Source organism: Kogia breviceps, chromosome 4, assembly GCF_026419965.1.
Source record: "Kogia breviceps isolate mKogBre1 chromosome 4, mKogBre1 haplotype 1, whole genome shotgun sequence".
In the NCBI taxonomy this organism is placed as follows: Eukaryota; Metazoa; Chordata; class Mammalia; order Artiodactyla; family Physeteridae; genus Kogia; species Kogia breviceps.
In genome coordinates this window covers 977,414-999,249 of record NC_081313.1, presented here as the reverse complement: position 1 = coordinate 999,249, position 21,836 = coordinate 977,414, and the positions used below count along the sequence as shown (strand labels likewise).

At 58.3% G+C, this 21,836-nt stretch overlaps 2 long non-coding RNA genes across 2 annotated transcripts; both read right to left on the bottom strand.

Moving 5' to 3' along the window:
• Positions 1-6,782: 6,782 nt before the first annotated feature.
• On the bottom strand, positions 6,783-11,571 carry LOC136794147 (uncharacterized). Its single transcript, XR_010840511.1, has 2 exons — positions 11,328-11,571; positions 6,783-11,072 (listed from the first exon to the last, which is right to left on the bottom strand). It is a non-coding gene; the product is annotated as an uncharacterized lncRNA (long non-coding RNA).
• A 1,562-nt stretch (positions 11,572-13,133) lies between these two features.
• LOC136793967 (uncharacterized) lies at positions 13,134-17,407 on the bottom strand. Its single transcript, XR_010840073.1, has 3 exons — positions 16,790-17,407; positions 16,624-16,697; positions 13,134-16,009 (listed from the first exon to the last, which is right to left on the bottom strand). It is a non-coding gene; the product is annotated as an uncharacterized lncRNA (long non-coding RNA).
• Between the last annotated feature and the right edge of the window lie 4,429 nt (positions 17,408-21,836).

Here is a 21,836-nt window from a genome sequence, read left to right as displayed (position 1 = left end):
GTCACCACCATCACCAGCAGGTCCCACGACCCCTGGGATCCAGCGGGAGCGGGTCTGACGCTGAGTTGGTGGCCGAAGCCTGGACCGGCTGTTCCGTGGACCGAGGACCACGTCTGGTGGGAAGTCGGGGCCATCGCAGAGGCAGGTGTGGGTTTTGATGGTGAAGATGGCTCTCGGTGACCGAAAGCACCCGGACTCCCAGGGAGCAGCTGAAGCAAGTGCTCACTGGAGGGCGCCCCGTGGCCTCAGGCGGCTCCCAAGCCAGGCTTCTGAAAGACGCATGTTTGCTCTCACTGGGCAGCGCACACAAGCGGCCATGCCAGCTGTTTCACTAAACCGTCGCCAGAACAACTTTGCTGTGCGTTTACAGCTCCACTCCTCCTTTCTCTCCAGCCAGGATGCCGGCAGGATGTTCTCCCCCACTCACGAGGGACGGCAGCTGGACACGGGTCTGTATCACCTGGACAGGACCGCATGCACGCCGGCGTGTCCTGCGAGCCCGCCCCGAGTGTCTAGTTATAACCGAAAGCTGAAAGCCAGGGAAAACGTTCTCCCTGCATATTTTGCCCGCCTGGCCTGGAGTCCTGCCCCGGGGCCATGCGACCTGGGGACGCTATTCAATCCTCGTGTCACAACTGAGTCTGTAGGAGCAAGAGGCCAGAGAAGGAGAGGAGTGTTTACAAATAAGAAGTTTTTTAAAAATTAAGCATCAGATTTTTTTTTTTTTTTAAAGAGGAAGTTTTTTAGGAACTCTCGGTGATTTGCGCTCTGAAGAAAATGCCGGTGAAGCTACCAAAATTCCCAGAAGCTGCCCTGGGCCAGGCACTGCGGGCCGGCCTCGCGCCCTCACCTGCTCCCCATGGGGGCAAACGCTGTCCCGGGTGTCATGTGGGAGAAGGTGTCTGCCAGCCGCAACCTCATCAACCCGTCCGCCCTTGACACGTGGGGAGCCCGTCCGAGCCAAGAGAAAATATTGATTCAGTGCTTAGCAAATAAGGCAATCCATTGAAACAGCTTTGCTTTCACCGAGAGCCCTTTGAAAGCACGGTGGTTTAAAGTAATGGCTGGTTCTGAAATGCTTGTTTAGGTGGTATGAGTGCATTTCCGTGCACCTCTTCCTACAGCGTTACTCTCGTTTTTAGAAAACTTTTACGACGTGTGACCGTCGAGTACACATCACGTGGCCGTACCAGCACACCCAGCACTCGACACCAGCACACTCACAGTCCCCAGCGTCCGGGCACCGCCTGGCCCTTCCAGGCCACCGTCCCCACCCCGGTGCACCGCATGGCGTTGCCCCGTTTTGAAATCCGCACTCTCAGCAGAAGCAGGGCGCAGGCTCTTGCCTGGCTTCCAACAGCCGTGCTCCCGAGATCCGTCGCAGTGCTGAGTGTGCTTGCGGCTCATTTGTCACCCTTGCTTGCTGGATTCTGCTGTGCTCACCCCCCTCCCCATTTGTTCGTCCACTGTGTTGTTAACGGGCACTGGCGTTGCGCCCGGTTTGGGGCCGTGAACGTCCACACTCGCGTGTCTGGCTGAACGTAGTTACACGTTTTTGTTGGGTGCCTGCTGGGCGTGGCATCGCGTGGTCCCACGTGCAACTTCAGTGACATCCCCCACGCCTCCAGCTCCAGCTGCTCCGACCTGATGCCGTCACTTACATTTCTGTCTTTTTCATTTTAGCCATCCTGGCGTGGGGAAGAAATTCTGAATTGTGGTGTAAGGGAAATGTCCCCATGTGTGCTTGTTTCCGGAGGCCCTGTTTGTCCTGTGGGTCTATTTTTCCTTCTAGAGTCCCACACTGTGTTACTGACTGTAACTTTACTTATTTTTATTTATTTGTTTATTTATTTATTTTATTTTTGGCCGCGTTGGGTGTTCATTGCTGCACATAGGCTCTCTCTAGTTGTGGCAAGCGGGGGCTACTCTTTGTTGCAGTAACCGGGCTTCTCTTGTTGTGGAGCACAGGCTCTAGGCACGCAGGCTTCAGTAGTTGTGGTGCGTGGGCTCAGTAGTTGTGGCTCTCGGGCTTAGTTGCTCTGCGGGATGTGGGATCTTCCTGGACCAGGGACTGAACCCATGTCCCCTGCATTGGCAGGTGGATTCTTAACCACTGCGCCACCAGGGAAGTCCACGTAACTTTAAAATAAGTCCCCCATCCAAGAGCGGTAGTTCTGCAACTTTGTTCTTCCTCAAGATTATGTCTGTTACGGACTCTTGGTATTTCAATATAGTTTTCAGAAATGTGTTTTCAATGTCCACACACACATATACAATCTGCTGAGATCTTGATCAGATTATGGTGCATCTATAAATCACCTTAGAGGGAATTAACATCTTCAAATATGAGGCATCCAATTCATGAACATGGTACATCTCTCTATTCTTTAGGATTCAACACTTTTTTTCTGAATAATATTGTGTGGATATTTTGTAAAAGGTTTTGAGCATATTTGATTAGATTTTTTCTTGATTTTTTTAGTGCAGTTCTAAATATTTTTAAACTTTTTAAAATTGTTTTTGCTAATATATAAAAAGACAACAGATTTTTAAATAATTCATAGACTTTATTTTTTAGAACATTTTTAAGTTTGCAGAAAACTTGAACAGCAAGTACAGAGCGTTCTCGTGCACCTCCTCTCCCCTGACCTGCAGTTTTCCTTATTTCTAATATCTTGCATTGAGATGTGGTACATTTGTTACACTGGACGAGCCAACTCTAATACATTATGATTAACTGAAGTCCATAGTTCACATTGTGGTTCAGTCTTGGTGCTGTACATTCTACGGGTTTAGACGAATGTGTAATGACATGTATCCAGAATTATCACTTATCACTTATCATACAGAGTAGTTTCCCTGCCCTGAAAATCCCCTCTGTGCCACCTGTTTATCCCTCCCACCAAACCCTGGCAACCACTGATCTTTTTACTGTCTGCATATTTTGTCTTTTCCAGAATGTCATAGAGTTGGAATCATACAATCTGTAGCTTTCTCTGATTGGCTTTTCTCACTTAATAACATGCATTTAAGGTTTGTCCATGTCTTTTCATGGATTGATAGCTCATTTCTTTTTTTTTTTTTAATATTGGACAGATCATAATATTGATATATTAACAAAATATTACCGTGGAAGAAAAAATGAGCAATCCTGCATATCCAAATATTATTACTTGAAAAAATGATGAAAGTAGATGCTCATTTCTTTTAAGCACTGAATAATACTCCATTGTCTGGATGGACCACAGTTTTTTTGTCCATCACCTACTGGCAGGAATTCTTCTTGGAAGCACTTAGTTACTGATTTGTTTGCCATCTGTTCTTTAATGTGATGAAATTCGCCTGTGTTTCCTTAGAGAGAACCTCTAATTCAGACTCTCCAATCATTTAAACCCCAGTCACCCCCCAAGAGTGAAGTTTCAGTGTCACTCACGATGGTAGCCAGTCATACACAGCCGGCCTGTCTGAACCATTCTTTAGCTCCAGTAAAACTATTCTACAGGTGTGGCTTTCCTTACTCTCTGAGCCGGGCACTATTCTGGGTACACACCACGTCCCCGCCATCCTGGAATGAACGTCTTGGTCGGCAAGAAAAGCAGGGAGGGAAAAAGTAAGTACGAGCCAGGTGGGTAGGCCAGGTACAGCCCTCGGCTGAGCGGAAAAGGCCCGCCCTGCGGCGAGTAAAGCCTCCGCTTTACTGAGTGCATGGAATCAAAGGCCATTCTCCTCCAGAAGCACCCAGAATAAAGTCTGACCAAATATCTAGACACTCAGTGATCCAGTTAAGTTGACCCATAAACTCAGCTGTCACACAGAGTGGCGTCTCACAGGTAGTTCTGGCTTCTGTCTGGACAGCGTGCTGGCGGGTGGCAGGAGCTGGAGGCGCTCCAGGGGCCGCTGTGATGACCCAGCGGGATGGAGCCGCCCCGCGTTTCCGAGGCTCCCGCCGGCACCCTCTGGTTCTTCCCCTCCGGGTACCTACTTGCACCGATCTCAGGCGGGCTTTCTGGGGGGTGACCTGAGGGACTCTAGTGCCGGTCTCCCGATGGCTCCTCCCTGCCCAGGCTTCTCCAGTGTGGACCACCGTCCACCATCTCACCGTCCCCCCCCACCCCGGTTTGGCGACACACTGGTGTGTAACTCAGGATCAGAGGGCTCTGGTCCTCAGGGCCGTCAGGGAAAAGGAGCAGCCGCAAATATGTCCCGGAAAAGCAGGGTTTTCAGAGGGCCCGTGAGGCTCTGAAATGCAAGTCGCTGGTGGGGGTGGTCTGCTCGTCACCTCAGAGGGGCTCCCGACACCGCATGGGAGACCCAGGTCGGCCCCAGGCGCAGCCGGCTAAGGAAGATTCGTGTTTTCTCTTCTTTAGAAACCGATGCTCGACTTAATCATCCCAGCGGGTTTACAGTTGAAGGAAACATTGTTTCTTTTTAAGAAATCATTCTTTCCTTCCAAGAGAGTACAGCTGGTTCTCCATATGCTGTAACTGTTCTACACAGACACCCAAACACTGAGCTGGCGAGTCCTGAGCCTTTGCTCCTGGGGACGCAGGGCTGGGCTCCCGTGGGCCTCAGGTCACATTTCCCTCAATGGGTCAATACCTAACCCTGTCTCGTGTGTGTTTCTGCGGAGGGACACCTTACCGGATATCTACTGTTGCTGCATTGACACAGACCTTCAGCCAAGAGCACGTAACTCTGGCCCTGACAAAGCTTCTCTCCCAGGCCCTTTCTCCCGAAGCACAGGCCTTCCGCACTGGGCCTGGGGGCATTTTAAGCAGCAAAATCACCGAAAAAAAAAAGGGGGGGGGGCGCTTCCCTGGTGGCGCAGTGGTTGAGAGTCCGCCTGCCGATGCAGGGGACGCGGGTTCGTGCCCTGGTCCGGGAAGATCCCACACGCCGCGGAGCAGCTGGGCCCGTGAGCCGTGGCCGCTGAGCCTGCGCGTCCGGAGCCTGTGCTCTGCAACGGGAGAGGCCACAGCAGTGAGAGGCCCGCATACCGGGGAAAAAAAAAAAAAAAGCACAAAAATGGCAACTTTTCGTAGACCTCAAGAAAGCCACGTGCCACAGCGGAGCTGACAGCAGGGAGCAGTGTCGCCTCCCCGGCCGGGGCTGACACTGCGAGGCGGGACCACGCTGGCTCGTCCACGACCGTGGATCTGGAGCCCCAGACGGACTTCAGTGAGCGAGTGTATTCGAGAGCACGGAACCAGGATGGTGAGGGCCGGGGTGGCTGCCTGGCCTTTGTTCCTCTCTCCTCCGGGGCTGTCCTGCGCCTGGGGCTCCCCCGATGTCCGGTATACGCCTCTCCGGGTGGTGGTGGGGGGAGCATCGCTTAGCACAAAGGCAGCCAGGAGGGGGACAAGAGGTCAGCAGCGGGCCCACCAGGCAGGTCCTGGAGCAGACACCCTCTTCCGAGGGCTGCAGTGACACATCCAGGAGCACACCTATTGGAGCCAGCCCATCGCCTGGTGTCCCGTGGGTATTCCGCAAATAGTTGCTACCTGACCGTGAACCCCAAGGGGCCTTTCGAAGATGAAATCTCACTCCGGCCTCCATGGCCCCGCCAGCGAGAGACGGGGGGTTGTGGGGCTTGGCACACAGTGTGTCACCTTTAGGCCGAAGGGCCACCCAAGAAGGGGCGGGGAGACGGCCACGAGTCCACACACGGCCCTCCCTCATCCAAGGGAGCAGCAGAGATGGGGCCCAGCAGCCTGCGGGTGCTGGGGAAAGCCATGCCTGCAACCCACCTTCAGAATCACACTGTCACTACAGCGAAAGCCAGAGAGGCCCAAACAGGGCTTTGCTGGGAGTGCCTGCAGCAGCATGGGAATCCCGCCTGCTGAGGAGACCCCCTTTTTCCTTAAGGATGGCGGCTAAACAAAAATCTTTTGGTAATTCCCTGACGGTCCGGTGGTGAGGAGTCTGTGCGTCCACTGCAGGGGGCACGGTTCAGTCCCTGGTCGGGGAACTAACATCCCGCTTGCCGTGAGGCCAAAAAAAAAAAAAAAAGAGGGCAAGTGCCCGACCTTGTGAGGTATATTCCAGGCATGATTGTTTCCTGGAGAATCTTTATTCTTTCACGGCACTTTTAACCTTCATTTGCTAGAGATTGTCTTAAAGTCTTATCTCTAACATCTACATGTTTTAGAGGAATTCAGATAAAACTTTCCACTCTCTATCCCCTTTTAGGAATGTCTTCAAAGGCTGAGATATTCCAAGCGCTATTTTGATTCTGTAATTCACCTTACGGGGAAAGTTGGCTCAAGGAATATTTCTGAACCAGACAAAGAGACCAGGAGATGGGCCAGGCCACAGCCACGCCTGAGCACAGTGCGATGCCCACTTAAGCCCCAGCTCCAAGCCATTGGGAGGTTTTCTCTCCTGGGAGTCAAGCGCCCTCGCCTGCGAAACAGCTGATAACCCCCGCCTGCCTCTGCCCCGTCTCCAAGGGAATTTATACAACACTTTGCAAACGCCAACACTGTTTGCTGTTAACATCACTACGGTTGTTATTATTATGTTATAGGTGGCGACAAAAAAAATTACTCAGTCGGGCTTCCCTGGTGGCGCAGTGGTTGAGAATCCGCCTGCCGATGCAGGAGACACGGGTTCGTGCCCTGGTCCGGGAAGATCCCACATGCCGCGGAGCAACTAAGCCCGTGAGCCATGGCCTCTGGGCCTGCGCGTCCGGAGCCTGTGCTCCGCAACGGGAGAGGCCACAACAGTGAGAGGCCCGCGTACCGCAAAAAAAAAAAAAAAAAAAAAAAATTACTCAGTCGGCCTAAGAAAGAAATGAAAAATTTTATTCGAGCCAAACTGAGGCTTATAAGCCAAGAACGGCCTCTCAGAAAGCTCCAAAAATTGTTCCACCCATTAGAGGCCCAGGCACGGTTATTTAAGTTTTTTGAGACAGAGGGCTGTGCATTAAATGATGTATCATGGGCAGTTTACACAGCCTAGGCCTAAGAGTCATTGTGGCCCCTTGCAAGGTCAAGAAGGAATGTTGTCTTTAAGGAGTTGTCTCGTCGGTGCTGGGAGAAAGTTGCTCTTCGCGGAGGAGCAGTTTGTCTGCCGATGGGGCGGTGTGGTCACATCCCTAACGCAGATACAGGATGCACGGTTGGGGGAGGGGGAGGTCAAAGGGCAGAGTAAATGTTTTATGTTTAAATTTTTCCAGTCTCGCCATCAGATATGGATTTTATTTCACATAGATGAAGCTCCTGGGTAAAATAACAATGAAAGTGGCGCACCAAGGGCATTTCACAGGTAGAATAAAACGCCGCAATCTGAAATGGTTAAAATACTAGATGCACCTGAGTTTTCCGAACTATAGTCTTTAAAAACTCAATCTTGTCTCGGAAATTACTTCTCCAAATTTTGACGTACAGTCGTTCACGTCTGTGAAGCTGCCGAACGGAGCTCAGGGGATGCTGGCTCACCCCCTAGGCCGGTGACTCAGGCACAGCTGGCTCGGGTGCAGCCGGAGGGACCGGGTCCGCTCTGGGTGTCCCCCTTCGCTGCTGCACTTGAGTACAGGTGGCCAGAGGAACGTCCACCCCCAGACAGCACGGGCTTCCTCCAAAGCTCAAAGCCAGAGAACGGTGGGGTCCTCAGCCCAGCACCCCAGGTGCTGGGAGCAAGAGTGAATCAGCCCCTGTGGACACAGGGTGGACGGGATGACATTCCTTGTGCCCTTGTGACCTGGCTGTGGCCCTGGACAAGGAACTAAAATGCTTAGACTCACTCCCAGACGGTCTGCCTCTCCAGAAGGGAGGGCACTGGGCAGGGAGGGGGGAGAGATGGCAGCGCCCCCCACCCCAGAGGCTTCCAGGAGCGGGGGAAATCGGGAAGCGCTCCTGGACCGAGGTGTCCGCCACTTGGCGAGGGTGCTGGTCTCCATGGGGGCAGACCCACCTCAATGCGCCGATGCTGGGGAGGTCGCCAGGCCCTGGGTGGACAGCAGGAGCTGTGCGTGCTCTGGCTGGGGATGCAGGTGGTCCTCGGGGGCCTGTGTGTCCTGGACGCCAAGCCCGGACCTGCCGATCCAGCCCAGCATCCGAAGGCGGAGGGAAAAAGACCAGACAAAGACGGCATCTGGCCAGAGTGCCAGGACTAGGGGCAGAGCTGCTGGCCTGAGCTCCAGGGAAGAAAGCGCTGGACACTGGCTCTTCACGTGCTCGATGGCCAGGAACCGGTGGTCGAGCCGAGGAAGCCAGAAGTCGAAGAGCCAGCAGACGGAAAGATCCGCGGTCCAGACTATCTTCTACGTTCGAGGGTTGATAATCACGGTTACAGAGAAATGAGGGTGCTTCTGGATGGAGGGGCGTAGGCTTTCCCGGCGGTGGGGCGGGGGGGGCGGTGTCTGTCACAGACAGGTCTGGGAACCACCTCAGGGCCCCTGCCGCCTGCTCACCCCCCCTCCCCCCGCACAGCAGGGCCCCCAGACTCTGCTGCGCGGGGTCCGCCCAGTGCATCGAAAGCCCTACTCAGTGCAGCCCCGGCGCAAGGCCCGGGGTCTTACACGTGATTCTCCAACCAGGCAGGACAGCCAGCCCGAGGGGGGTCACCTGGGGCCCTGCCCTCCCTGCAGAGCAGGTCCAGGAGCTGAAGGGGCGACGTCCCGCCCCAAGGGCAGGACTGGAGTCGGGGGGGACGGCATCTGAAGGCCACGAGGCGGCCTCCTGCCCGCGCCCCGGCCACCCCCGCACACCGGACGCGCCCACATCCTGGCGTCAGTCAGCACTGCGTGCCCGTGGCCGGTGCTGCCCTTTCCAGAAGTCAGCTGACCCGAGACGCGAAGTTCCTGTTTGCAGTGCAGACATTCCGGCGGGGGAGGGGGCGCACGGCCCCGCCCCCTCAGCCCCGCAGACCCTCCCGAGCTGAAAGGTCACAGCGACACATGGCAGGGGCCCGGGCAGCGTCCCCTGAGCGGCTTCGGGTGCCCCGAGGGAGCCCGCGGGCTCAATGAGCTTCCTCCAGGAAAGGAGCTGCAAAAGCACCGATTCTGGGGACTTTGTCCAGAAATGAGCCCAACCCCCCAGCGGGGAGCGTCGCACTTTCTCTCAACTCCAAGGGGCACAGACGCCTTGGGAGAGTCCCCGGAGACCGAGACCCCTCTGCTGAGGGCCCGGTGCGGACGGCGGGCACAGAAGCCCCGGCTTTGGCGGTCTGGGCACCGCAAACCTGCTGCACGTGAGGGCTTGCCCACGCGCCCCGGTGTTGCTGCCCGGCCCCCACCTGCACCTGCTCTCACCTGGACGCTGGTGCCACTGTTCAAGGTCCCTTTCGTCCGTCCTCGGTGGGGCTCGGCCGCCTGCTGCCAGCCAGGACCCTGCTGGTCCCCAGAGGCCCCCCGGGAGACCCACCCACGCCTGTGCAGGGCTGGCCCCAGAGCGGTCGGGCCTTGTGGCCGGGCTGTCCCCCTGCCATGACCACTCATCCTGATGCAGGGGGACAACGGCCACAGCGCAGGCAAGGAGAGCAGGGCAGGGCCGCGTTCCGGGAAAACCTCGCTCCCACTGTGCCCGTGGGTGCCTTGCCCCGCCCTGCACCCACAGCCCTGCGAGATGTGACCTGTGAGGGTCCCGGCCGCGGACAGGACGACGGGGCCCCGAACCCCCGCCTGCCAGGTGCTGCCCCGAGTCCTGCAGGAGCCTCGCCCTGCCCCGCCAGCCTCCCACGGCGGTCTCTTCCTCCGGGCAGCCTTCCCTGAGCAGCTCGCACCTGCGTGTGACCACCCCCAGCACCCCGGTCAGAGCCTGAGCTTGGCTGCGCTGGGAACATGCTCCCGTGTCCCGGGGGGCGGCCCTGAGCTGCGGGGAGGCGGCGCGAGGGGGCAGGTTGAAAGCCAGAGCTCCGTCCGTTGAAGCCGTCCTGGGCCTGTGAGACGGGCGCGACGCCACGCCTGCGTCAGGGTTTGGGAGTAAAATGACCCCCTTCCCTCAGCGTGGGGCACCTACCCTGCAGCCCAGGCCCCGGCCCTACTCGTGAATTCGTCACGGTCCTCAGTCGTCCGGACCTGACCGTGTCCCTGCCGGGACGCACCCCTTAGGTGGCTTCATTCCACTGAGAAAAAGTCAGGCCAGGCGGCCAGTTCACACGGCGTCGCGAAGCACAGGCGGAGTCGCTGCCCGTCCTCTGCGGCGCTGGCCACCCTGGCGCACACAGACCCTCCACGCAGCCTCCCTCCTAACGCCCGAAAAGCCCAGGCCCGCCCTGTGCTGTCCACGAGCAGAGTCACAAAGCGGCATCTTCAAGAAGAATGACGAGAAGGGCTGCAAATTCACCCTGGGAGCGGGTGAAATTTTGCGGGAACCCAAAGCTGCCACTGTTGGCGGGGCGGGGGGCCCATCCTGACGCATCCGTACGCAGGCAAAGCCCTGAGAGCCGTTTTCGGGAAGGAAGCTCAGATCCCGCGACTCAGTAAGGACTAGCAGGGCACGGAACACCCGGAACGGCTGCGCTCAGAGGTGGACCCGGCTCTGCCGAAGTCGGGGCCGTGCGGAGCCCGCCAGACTGCGGCCCCGCAGTGACCCGCCCAGCAGCGGTCCCACCGCGTCGGGACACGGCCCTGGCCCTGCCGCCCAGCCCAGCTGCAGACGGGCCGTCCACGCCAGCCGGTCCCCTGGAGAGCTAAGGAGCGATGCTGCTGAGTCCCGAGAGGCCGCCCCTCCTTCCCGTCCCTCGGTGTGTCATCAAAACCGTCAGCAACCGTTCAAAAGGCAGGCTTTCCATGTGCAGTGGTGAGGGCCTGGCAGTCCAGATGCGGTTAGACACAGAAAAGCAGCGCTCAGTCAAAAAACAGAAACTCTAAAACTAAGGAATCATCACTGCGAGGTTGTATAATCCTTGTTTTGACAGAAAAGACAGCTTCCAGATCACCCTGTTCTATAACTGAAAGCCTCACACGCTGGACCGTCCTGCAGGAAGTCCACTGTGGGCGCCACGCAGCATGGTCAGAAAGGAGCAGCCGTCGGGTTAATCGGCGGCCGTGGGGGCCTGAGCTCCACGGGCGTTCTCCCCAGGACCCAGGGCATCGCCTTCAGGGTGAGCCTTGGATGAAGGTGTTTAGCCTTGAAAAACACAGTTAGAATTTGCAAAGGCGTCAGGGTGGGGGGGCCAATCCCACCGCCCTGCAGAGGAGGACACCGAGGGCCGAGTCCCCAGCCCTGATCAGGGGCCCGCGGTGGCCCCACCCGCCCCGCGCCCGCATTCCGGGGCTGGCTCTGCAGAACCTGTCTGGCACGTGGACCCTGCCTCAGCCTCCCGCCTCCAGAGCCTCCTGTTCTCCTGCCAACCCCGCACGGCCAAGTTCAAAACGCACCCACCTCCAGGACACACCTCCACACCGGCGTGCTCAGGCGAGAGCACCCGAAAACCACGCAGAGCAGTCCTGTGCCTACCTAGGCCTCAGAGGGGCAGGACGGTGTAACAGTAACTTCCCTGAAGCTTTGGCTGGAGAGAGGGGAGGAATGGGGTTAGGCGGGTGGAAGAGCCCTTGGGGGCAGCCCACCCGGTCTGCAGCGGGTCTGCCCGGAGGGACGAGCCTTCAGCCCCGCCGGCCCCCCGGCTGACCGCCAGCCGCAAGTGCCGCCCCACGGGGCCTGGGCCGGCGTCACTCCGAGGCCTGTGCCCAGAGGAGGAACAGGAAACATGCCCTCTTCTCTTTTCTGCTCTGCTGATTTCTGAAAATGGGGCCCAGCAGGTTCCGCCCCCCCGAGATGCAGCATCCTGGGAACTGTGCTGTGTCGACCGGACAAGACAGCCTGGAAAGATCCCACGGTGGAGGGCAAGCCCCCCGCCCCGCCACGTTCTAAGGTTCCGAGGCCTGAAAGAGCAAGACCCCCATCCAAGAACCGGCTGCGGCCCACCCAACTCCCAGCCCGACGCATCCGCCTCAGGTCCCTGCCAGGCTGTAGAATTATCCAAACAAGCCCGCCTCGTCCCCCTGGGAACTACATAGCTTCCTCTGCAGCCCCCCCCCCCGGATGAGCCCCCGTGGGCCCATCAATCATGTAATCATGTGCCTGTGACTGATCACTTGCTGCTAGTGCCACCTGTCCAGGGTAGGGTGTGGGCAGCTCCCTCCCTTCTGGGTGTGGCGAGAAGCAGGTGGCCAGAGCGGCCCCTTTGGCGGTGGCTGAGGTCCAGGCACCCCTAGACGCGCGTTCCCCTCGGGGTCAGGGAATCCTCCCCCGCTTCCTTCCAGGCAATGTCCAAACAGCTAAGGTTTCAAAGCCAAAAAAAAAAAAAAAAAAAAGGATTGAGAACTGAATTCAACAATTCCACGAAACCTGCAGGAATGGAGGTCTCCCCCAAACCAAGTTCCTGATCCTGAGCTGGTGGGGCTGACGTGAGCCAATGCCCCCTCCCCGAAAACCAAACACGGGACCGGGCACCTCAGGAAGGAAAGGAAAGGTGGTCGTGAGGGTCCCGTGAACTCGGAGGTGCTGAAGAAATTCTTGGGACAGAGTCCCCTTCCTCCGGTTCACCCACTGAGCCAGAATCGGGTACCCTCCGCCCCCCTCCACGGGCTTTCCCTCCCGGTCCATCTGCAAAGTCCGTGCCCGTGGCTGAGCCGAGGCCGGGACCCTCTCTGTGCAAAGCCTGTCGTGCGGGAACAGAGGCTTTTTGTTGCCCTGCGGCTTCCAGGGCTGAGCTGGCCTCGCACACCGAGTGGTCTTGCTCCACAGACCTTGGCCGCCTGGCCGCTGTCCAGCGGGGGACAGAGGAATCTGTGTTGGGTCGACAGCGCAGCACAGCCACGGCAGGAAAGCGGGGCGGCCGTTCCCAAAGCCCTGGATCGTGTGAACGAGCTTTCTCTGTCCGAAGTCGCCAAAATGTCGGTCCATGTGCTGGAAGCTCACCGCCAGCCAGGGTCACCGCGGTTCCATCTAAAATGAAACTACTACAGAACCAGAAGCCGAGTAACTTCTTTTCTCTTACTCTCCTTCAACAGGGCTGAATGGAATAACTGAGATCACATCCTCCCCTTCAAAATCACATTCGGCTGAGAACCATCTGTGCCAAATGTCAGCCCGAAATAATCCTTTTGCTGACATTATAAACCCTGTGAAAGAGCGTGGACCACAGAGATGCTGACGCCACCAGAAGCGCGGCAGGACCGATGAGATGGGAGTTCTCTTTAATTTTATTCTTAAAGTGAAAGGGCCCGTCCGCGGAGCTGCATCTAAAACGAGGCGTGTAAATGCTGCGAGCGGTCAAACAGCCTGCTGTCGGGATTTTACCCTCCAACGTAAGATAAAATTCAGGCACGGAGATTAAAATTAAAAGTATTGAACATAAAAAGGCATAGCTTCATGATCAAAAGAATGAAGCGGGCTTCCCTGGTGGCGCAGTGTTTGAGAATCCACCTGCCGATGCAGGGGACGTGGGTTCGTGCCCCGGTCCGGGAGGATCCCACGTGCCGCGGAGCGGCTGGGCCCGTGAGCCACGGCCGCTGAGCCTGCGCGTCCGGAGCCTGTGCTCCGCAACGGGAGAGGCCACGACAGTGAGAGGCCCACGTACCGCAAAAAAAAAAAAAAGAAAGAATGAAGCTCAAGACCTAAAACGTACATTCCTAGTTCCACAAACACCCGCGGGTGTCTCAGTGTCACAGCCCCTCCCGGGTGCAGCCCCGTGTGCTGTCCTGTGCAGGAGCCACAGGGAGGCTCTGACGGGCCCCGGCCTCACGCTGCTCCCCTCACCACCTGCCTCCGTCCATTTACCGCCGCTTCAACGTGCGGGAGATGTCTCACCGCCTTCCGCATCTACTTGTCAAAACCCGCTCACGTCTTAGAAGGAGTCCAAGTCCCACCCAAAGTGCTGCCTTAGGACACGCCCTGGAACCCTGTGCCCCTCTTCTTTGGTCTTAGGTTGTCATTGTTTCCGTGCTTCTGAAACAGGAGGACAGTCCCCATTCACTGTGGCCCACCGGCCCTGCCTTGCGACCCACCGCCAGCCCCCAGGGCTGCATCTCCTTCTCGGCCGCCGGTTGGCTGCTCAGGGCTCCACGCGCGACTCTGCTGACGTCTCTTACCACCTGGCCCCTGGACGGACACTCCGGCTCGCACACTTGCACCATAGTCTTCTCCGCTGTGGGCTTCTCGGGGACGTATCCGTAGGGCTGTCGTTCCTGGGTCACAGGGCGCGTGCACCTTCACTGACTGGGCGTTTGCGCGCTGGTTCTGGGCGGCCGCGCTCGCCTCGCGCCCCGGCTCCTGGCCGGTCCCCAGCACCCCCTTGCCGGCCCCTCTCACGCTGCATCTCCCTGGGTGCGTCTCCCGCGGGTCTGCAAGCTCGAGCACCTTCTCGTCTCTTCCTGCCCTGCGGGCTTCCTCTCTCGGGCGTCGCCCGTGCGTAAGCTTTCCCCATTTGGGGTCATTTTCTTTCTTAGAGCCATGCCGAATTCCTTTACGTTATCCGACGACGCTGGTCCTTTTCCCATGATGCTCGTTGTAACTATATTTTGGCTGACGTGTGGCTTTTATTTTCAGCTGGTTTACAGTGAGACTTTTGCAATGTTATCGAAACGTGTTGGCGTCTCTTTGGCTTGTGCTTTCTGTGGACTCATTAGGAAATCCTTCCCTATCCCAAAGTCACAAAGATAATCTCCAATTTTTTTTAACTTTAACGTTACACTTTGCGCAATGAGCCACTCATTCATTTGTGGGGTTTTTTTTAATGTGGTAAAATACACGTACAGTAAAATTCACCATGTTAACCATTTTCAAGTGCGCGGTTCAGCGGCGTTTAGTGCATTCGCGATGCTATGCTGCCATTGCAGGCTCTTTCTTCCCCCTGGACTCCTTTGTTTCCTGAACCATTTATTCAACAGACCTTATGGAGCCTCTCGTGAGGGCCGGCGAGACGCTGGAACAGTCAGTGAAGAAACTAACAAGCCTCCCGGTCCTCAGGGGGCTGACCCTCGGGGACACGCGTCAGTGGTAAGAAGCGGGGCAGGGGGACCGGGCCGGCTCTCCGGCTCTCCCGAGGGCCGAGATTTGTCCCCTCTGACCTGTGAGCTGACGCGTGGCCATCTCCCCAGCCAGGCGGGGCGGCCCGCACGCGGACCGGACGCTGCTGCCTCTCAAGGAGCTTTTCCCCCACAGAAAAGCTGCTGAGAGCGCCTGGTGGCACAAACCAGCACCGGGACGCCGCTGGCGAGGGGTGTCTGTGGGCAGGAGATGACGCTCCTTCCGTGCAGATTTCAGACCCTCCGGAGCAGAGCTGAGGACCAGATGAGCTGGTGAGAGGGGCCCCGGGGGGGCGGTGACGGCCGCCGCCCCAGCTCCAAACGGCTCATCCTGGAGGGAGGCGGACCACTGTTCCCTTCGGAGAGCAGCTTTCAGGGTGTGGTCGGCATCCTGGCCCGGGCCCGGGCGGCAGGAGGGGTGGCTCCCACAACAGCCCAGCCCTGGGGTCCCAGGAGGTGCGGGCCGTGGGGCGTGGGGGGCCCAGATGCCCCCGGCACCTTCTTCACGTGCAGCCGGCAGGGCCACCGCGCGGCCACGGCCCCCCCGGCTTTGCCGACGGCATGGGCTCCTTGGCACAGGCCTCGGCCACGTGTCCGGTGCGTAGAGGGAGGGTCAGCCTGCAGTGAGGCCGCCGGCTCGGGACGCGCCCTGGACGGAGGCACAGGGTCGGGGGCTGGCTCAGGACCAGCTCAGGGTGCGGACAAGAGGCCCCGGCCGGGTCAGCCGCCTAGTCCGCGGCCAGCCTGGTCCCGCCTGTGTCACTCCAGCCGCCCAAGGCGTGGCCGACTTTAACACGCCTCCTCCTGAACGGCGAGTTGCATCGGACCTTGGTGACGACAGAGCCACCGGGGAGCCGTCGACAGAGCCACCGGGGAGCCGTCCCCAGAGCCACCGGGGAGCCGTCGACAGAGCGGTGGCCGAGGCAGAGGCCACTGGGGCGCCCTTCACAGGACGGCACTCGGGACCAGGGAGGAAGGTGGCCTGGCCGTTCCGTGTCTCCCGGGGTCTGGAGCTCACACAACTGCAGGTGCTTTCTTTAAGGAAAAAAGTGTAAAATAACAACAATAGATGAGGATGACACTGAACCCCTGTTTAGAGCGAGAACGGAAATGGCCGCGTATCCCAAACATTTTAAAGCTGCAGGACGAGGTCAGATGTGGGAGGAGAGCCCACCCTGGGGCCGCACCCTCTCCGCCCCCAGCGGGTCCACACCTTGCACGCGGGGAGTCCGGAGCCCAGCCCAGCCAGGCCACACTGACTGACAGCTTAGGGAAGTTTCCTTCTGCTTAGCGCTGCCCTCTGAGGCAGGAAGGCGGCAGGGCACAGCCTCTAAAAGCACGAGCTAGCCTGAGGACAGGACAGAGGCTGGTTGGGGCAACGAGGTCCAAGACGGCTGACAAGCGGACCTCCACTAGACCTCGAGCCTCAGTACGCGCTCTCACCGTAACACATCGGCCACATGACTGACCCACGGGCGCCAGGAGAGTGCTGAGGGTGGCCACGGAAGGCCCGAAGCGGGCGCGGCCCAGTTCCCAGAAACTTCCCACCCCTCCCACCCTCCTACTCACTAGCCCAGGAGCTTACCCGGCCCTACAAAAAGTGACAACCCCCATCCCCTGTGGCTCTTTTGCTTTCTTGCTTCTCTCACCTTCCGTCTGTGGAGTGTGTTTCTCCCTGAAGGAACCTTCTTTCCCTTCACTGCGGCTCCCCTTGAACTCCTTCCTGTGCGAAGCCAAGAATCCACGCTCGGCGGCGTCCCCAGGACTCAGATGTGACCCAGGAGGTGCGCGTCATCTCACGCCTCACTCTCTTACCTGCAACGCTTTGACCTCAGCTGTGCCAGCTCCTCACCCTGCCGCAGCCTCGGGGCTCGGCCAGGTCCCGGGGGCCCCAGGGGCAGCAGGGGTGCCCTGCTTGGCTCTTTCTCCTTGAGGGTCACAGAGGTCCACGTGGGCCCTGGCCCTGGGGGGTGGGGAGGTCATGTGGAAGCCAGGACCTCACCCAGGGGAGGGGGCACCCCCTAGGCCTCCCCCCACATCCCAGAGAACGCTCTGGAAGGATCAGGAGAGAGGGGCCCTGATGCTGGAGGGTGACTGGGCCGGGGAGGGCGGTGAGGACGGGCGTCACTTTAGGGCCAGTGGGAAGCTGTGGCGGCGGGGTGGACGCCTGGCGGAGGCCGGTCTCCTCGGGCCAGGCCCCGGGGCTTCCCGGCAGAAGGAGGAAGGAAGGGGGTTTGCTTCCCCGACGCTGGCGCTCTCTCGCTGCGGGGACGGTCAGAGCAGAGGCCGGGCCCCGGGGCCGCACTTGTCATAGTTGTCACCTGGGCCCCCCTGCTGTCCCCGCACCGCGCTCCGTGGCTCACCGCCCTCTGCTCGCGGGGGACCTCGGGGCCACCACGAGTGCTGTCCCTTCCCTCCCCTCCCCTGGATCCCCTCAAACCCAGCCCCCAACGGAGTGCCCTCCCGGCCCAGCGCTGGGTGGTGGCCCTACTGGCCCTCCGCCTTCCCCTCCTTCTTCCTCTCCGGGGCTGCGCCTCCTCTGCGCACACCGCGGTCCCCTCGGGCTCGCTCCGTCTGTGTCCCGGAGCAGCGCCAGACATCTGGGCATCCCTTCCACGCTTGGTGGAGAGGAAACAAATTGCCTCTGAGGATGCGAAAGAAACCGCTGCTAAAGTAAACCTTAGTGTCCCCAGCAGTGACAAGTACCACGGCTGGTTACTCAGACAGCCGAGGTTCGAACGTAAACGTGTGGCTCCCAAAGACGCCGTGGGGCGGTCCACGGTCAACCAGAGAAGAGCTTGCAACGCCAAATGGTGACGCGTCCACAGATTTTATCTTCTACTGAATCTCCCATTACTAGAAACTTGCTTTACTACTGGGCTAAAAAAAAAATTTTCTTTTAAGGATTAAGACAGAAAGATTTAAGTTGGAACCTAAGAAGCTTGTTACATACAGCTTGAGGGATTGACAAAAAGAAGAAGAGGGAAACGGCAAGGGTGTTACAAGGGTAAATCTGCAAGTCTGTTCCGCCTGCAGATTTTACGGAGAGCTGTGTATCTCACGGTAGAATACGATTCCAAGGCAAGAAATCATTTCTGGAAGGACCTTTAGAAAAATGTTTGACTAGTTCACATTCTCAAGTGTGTCTCTACGTGTGGGCTTTGGATAAACTAGACGAGTGGCTGTGTGACGTACCCGTGTCCGCAGGGACCCCGTCACAGGCGTCACCTGACGAGGGACTCCACCACCTCCGAAGCCCGGGGTGGGTCATGTCGTCTTCTCTCCGAGCCCGAACCCTGAAGACTTAATTGCTTAGACAGCAGGCCCAGCAACTACCTGCTTTGCATCATTGGAATTCAAATTCACTGGGCATTCTTTTCGTTTGCTTGTTTTGTTTCGGTTTTTTAAGTTGATATGTTGTATTTTCACTTTTATTCAGTTCAAGGATTTTTTTTTTTTTTTTTTTTTTTTTTTTTTTTGCCACAGGGCATGCAGGATCTAGTTCCCCAACCTCCCCCCGCAGTGGACGCCTGGAGTCTTAACCACTGGACCGCCAGGGAAGTCCCTGGGCACCTTTTGTGGGTGTGGGGAGACCCCTCCCATCGCCCGGCGCGGGAGCTGCCAGCAGCGGCGCTTTCACCCTTCGCGCCTGTGAAGTAGCAGGGCCGTGGCCGCAGAAATGCCTGCGGAGCAGACACGAGGGCTGCCCGGGGCTCCTGCGCTTTTACCCGCGTGCGCTTCTGAGGGCAGGTCTTGTCCCCACCACACCCGTTGGGATCCCACAGGAATTCTGCGTGGTCGCTTGGCCACGTGGGACGCCTGTCCTCAACCCCGAGCCGTGCTGTGCACCCGCGACGCCCTCCCCCACCTCCCAGGAGGCGCTGGACGCCAGGAACGAGGAAGTGGCCCTAAACCGGTTGGCTGGAGTCGCTTCGTGAATCATAATGACGGTTTAGAACAACAAGCCACACTGCGAACGCTGCATGGGTTCCCCTCCCGTACGCTGTGCCGCAGTCTAGGCCGCCTTTCCCCGGATTTCTTTTTCAAAAGGGAAGACAGGAGACCTTACTGCTCACCCACGCGTCAGTCAACGTCCGTTCGTCTCGGTTTGTTTCTTATGCGGGAGGTGGGTCCCTCTGGTCGTACTGGGGGCTCCGGACCCCACCTACCCTCACCCCCCAGTTCCCCCTCCCCCCCGCAGCTCACCGCCCCCGGGGACAGGACCGGCGCGAGCCTGGACCATTTACTCAGTGATTACCTCCGTCACCTCCTGACAACCACCGCAGAGGAATAAGATCTGGACGCAGCGAGTCCCACGGGGTCCGGTGAGAAAAGGGGTGAGGTTAGAATCCAGGCTTGGAAGTGGCCGCCTTCAGCCCCTGTCGACTTCCACCTCTCACAGAAGCACAGCATGCCTGTGAGAGTCAAGCCGACGAGCTAAGAGTTTAAAATAAAAGCCCACGTGACATTTAGAGACCGGAAACAACCTGCAATTTAGAAGAAGAATAATAATCTGAATACGTCTATAAAAAGACAACAGAGCATCGGTGCAGCGTGTTCGCGAGAGGCCGTGCCGTGGACACAGAGCCGCCGGCACGAGCGCCGAGCAGCACCTGAACGACACGCGGGCCACGCTCCACCTCGTGGAAGAAGAAGACGGTCCACGCGGCCGGCACGGTGAGCGAGGGAGGGCGGAACCCCACGTTTAGGTGAGGAAGCGGCCCATGCTTTCCACGCCGAGGCCGACAGTGACCGTTCATCAAGAACTTCCTGCGAGCCCGGCTCTGGCTGAGCTTGGACATGAAGGCACTGTTTGCAGGGACCCCCTTAACGTGTCCGAGGTTCCCCTCATGGCAGAGGCCACCCCGAACCCCAACTCTCGGGCAGCCCCTGGGGGCAGCCTCTGTTCCGGCGCCCTTGGTCAGCGAGCACGTCCATACATCTAAGTCATGTCACCGTGCACACGTGCTGGGGATGATTTATGCCCAGAGGAATGCCTGTGCGTTACACAGGAACAAAGCCAAACTGTGAAAATGAAGAAGGCAGGGCACATGGTCAGAGTAGGACCCATGTAGCTGCATGCGATTGTGGAGGAAGTCCTTTGTTCAAAGAGAAGGTGGGGAGATGCCCACGTCAAAACACACCACCTCTCCTGTAAGAATTGGGACCCTCTACTAAACGCATGAAGTTGGCAATGCTTTTCCCCAGTAAAATCACACCCAACTTTCCGCAAAACCCCGTTTGCCGTCCGGGACCCAACTCTCAGAGAACTAGGACTGCCTCCCTAACCTTCACGAAGCAGCTGGCGCTTTGTGTTTTCCCGGCCACGTCAAAACAAACTCTACCGAGAGCCCAGGGGTGCGCTCCTGTCCACCCCAAATTCCCGCTTCTCTGTGAGAAGAGCACTGACTGTGGCGGACAAGCGCTGGTGAAGGCCGTGGGGGCCTCAGAGCACAGGCCATGCCAGGCGCCCTTCCACGCCCTTCCACGCCCTTCCAGGCACCTCACCTGCGCTCACCCGGGGCTTCACTAAAACCCTGCAGACAGGTTCAGCCCCATCCTTGTTGTGCAGACGAGGAAGGGAAGTGAGGCAGACAGAGGCTTCCCCTCCCAAGGTCACGGCAGAACCCAAGCTCCTGACCCCACTCTGCGGTCCTGCCGTGTCACAGAATGTAACTCCCATGACTAAAGAAGACTCGGGACTTGGGTCAGCTTGTCCCATGGTGAGATCACCGTCGGTTACGAGAGGGTTTCCAGGATAAGCCTTTAATTCTGAGCCCGGAGGAAAGGGGAACTGCTGAGACCATGGTCAGAAAACAGCCCCGCTCACATCGGACACGTTTGCCTCGTCACGGGGACCGGTACCGCCGAACGGTATGCAAGTATTTCCTTTACGGCTTGAAGAATACAACCGCAGAAGAACTGGGCTCATTTTGGGTTTTCAATGCCTGTTCTAACTGGGGGTCATTTGGGACTTCCCTGGCGGTCCAGTGCTTAGGACTCTGTGCTTCCACGGCCAGGGGCGCAGCTTCCATGCCCGGTCAGGGAGCTCAGATCCCACATGCTGCGTGGCAAGGCCAGAGAAGTGGGGGTCGTTCTAGAAACACACGATGAAGTGAAATATGTGCTGTTCAACTCTGAGTAAACGCGCTTTCCGGGAACCGAGGTCTGCACGCCCAGTTCCGGGCGCAAAGTCCTGACTCAGAGGCCCTTCCTCAAACCCAGGAGATACTTTCCACCCCTTGTCTTAAGAGATACACCCTCCTTATTGACTCTCTAAAATCAAGTGGCTTACAAAAGCCCTGTGCTCCAGGACAAGTTCCCGGCCTTCTCAATTTTCGCGCTGAGCATAGGCACAGGGCGCCTGCTGCGGCCGACGCCCCGAGGTCAAGGAGCCGGACCAGGCGGTTCTCTGCGGCCTCCGCTCTTGGAAGCCACGTGCTCCTGTTCAGGAGGACGCCCCTGTTTGCTGAAGCAAGAGCCACTTGTACAAAGTGAGCCCCGGGGCTGCTGCAGCCGGGGCGCCAGTGTGCTGCAGGGACATGAAGAGGACAGGTGTGTGAACAGGTGCCGGTGTGCTTGCAGGTACAGGCCGTTAGCAGCACACCCCGGGGTGCCCACGGCTCCACGGCCCGACCCATCCACGCCTGCCACACCTGCTCACTTCCAGGCGTGAGTGAGGGGTGCGGCACCACCCTCCTACGTAAGAGGTCTTGCCGGAGATCCGGTGCCCAGCCCTCATGTCCCCAGCAGAGGACTTCAGAGAGGGAGGGGGCAGGCCATCCCCCCCCCCACCTGGCACCACATGCTGCAGATACCACAGGGCCTGGAGTGGATGAGGTTCTCACCTCCTCACTCACTA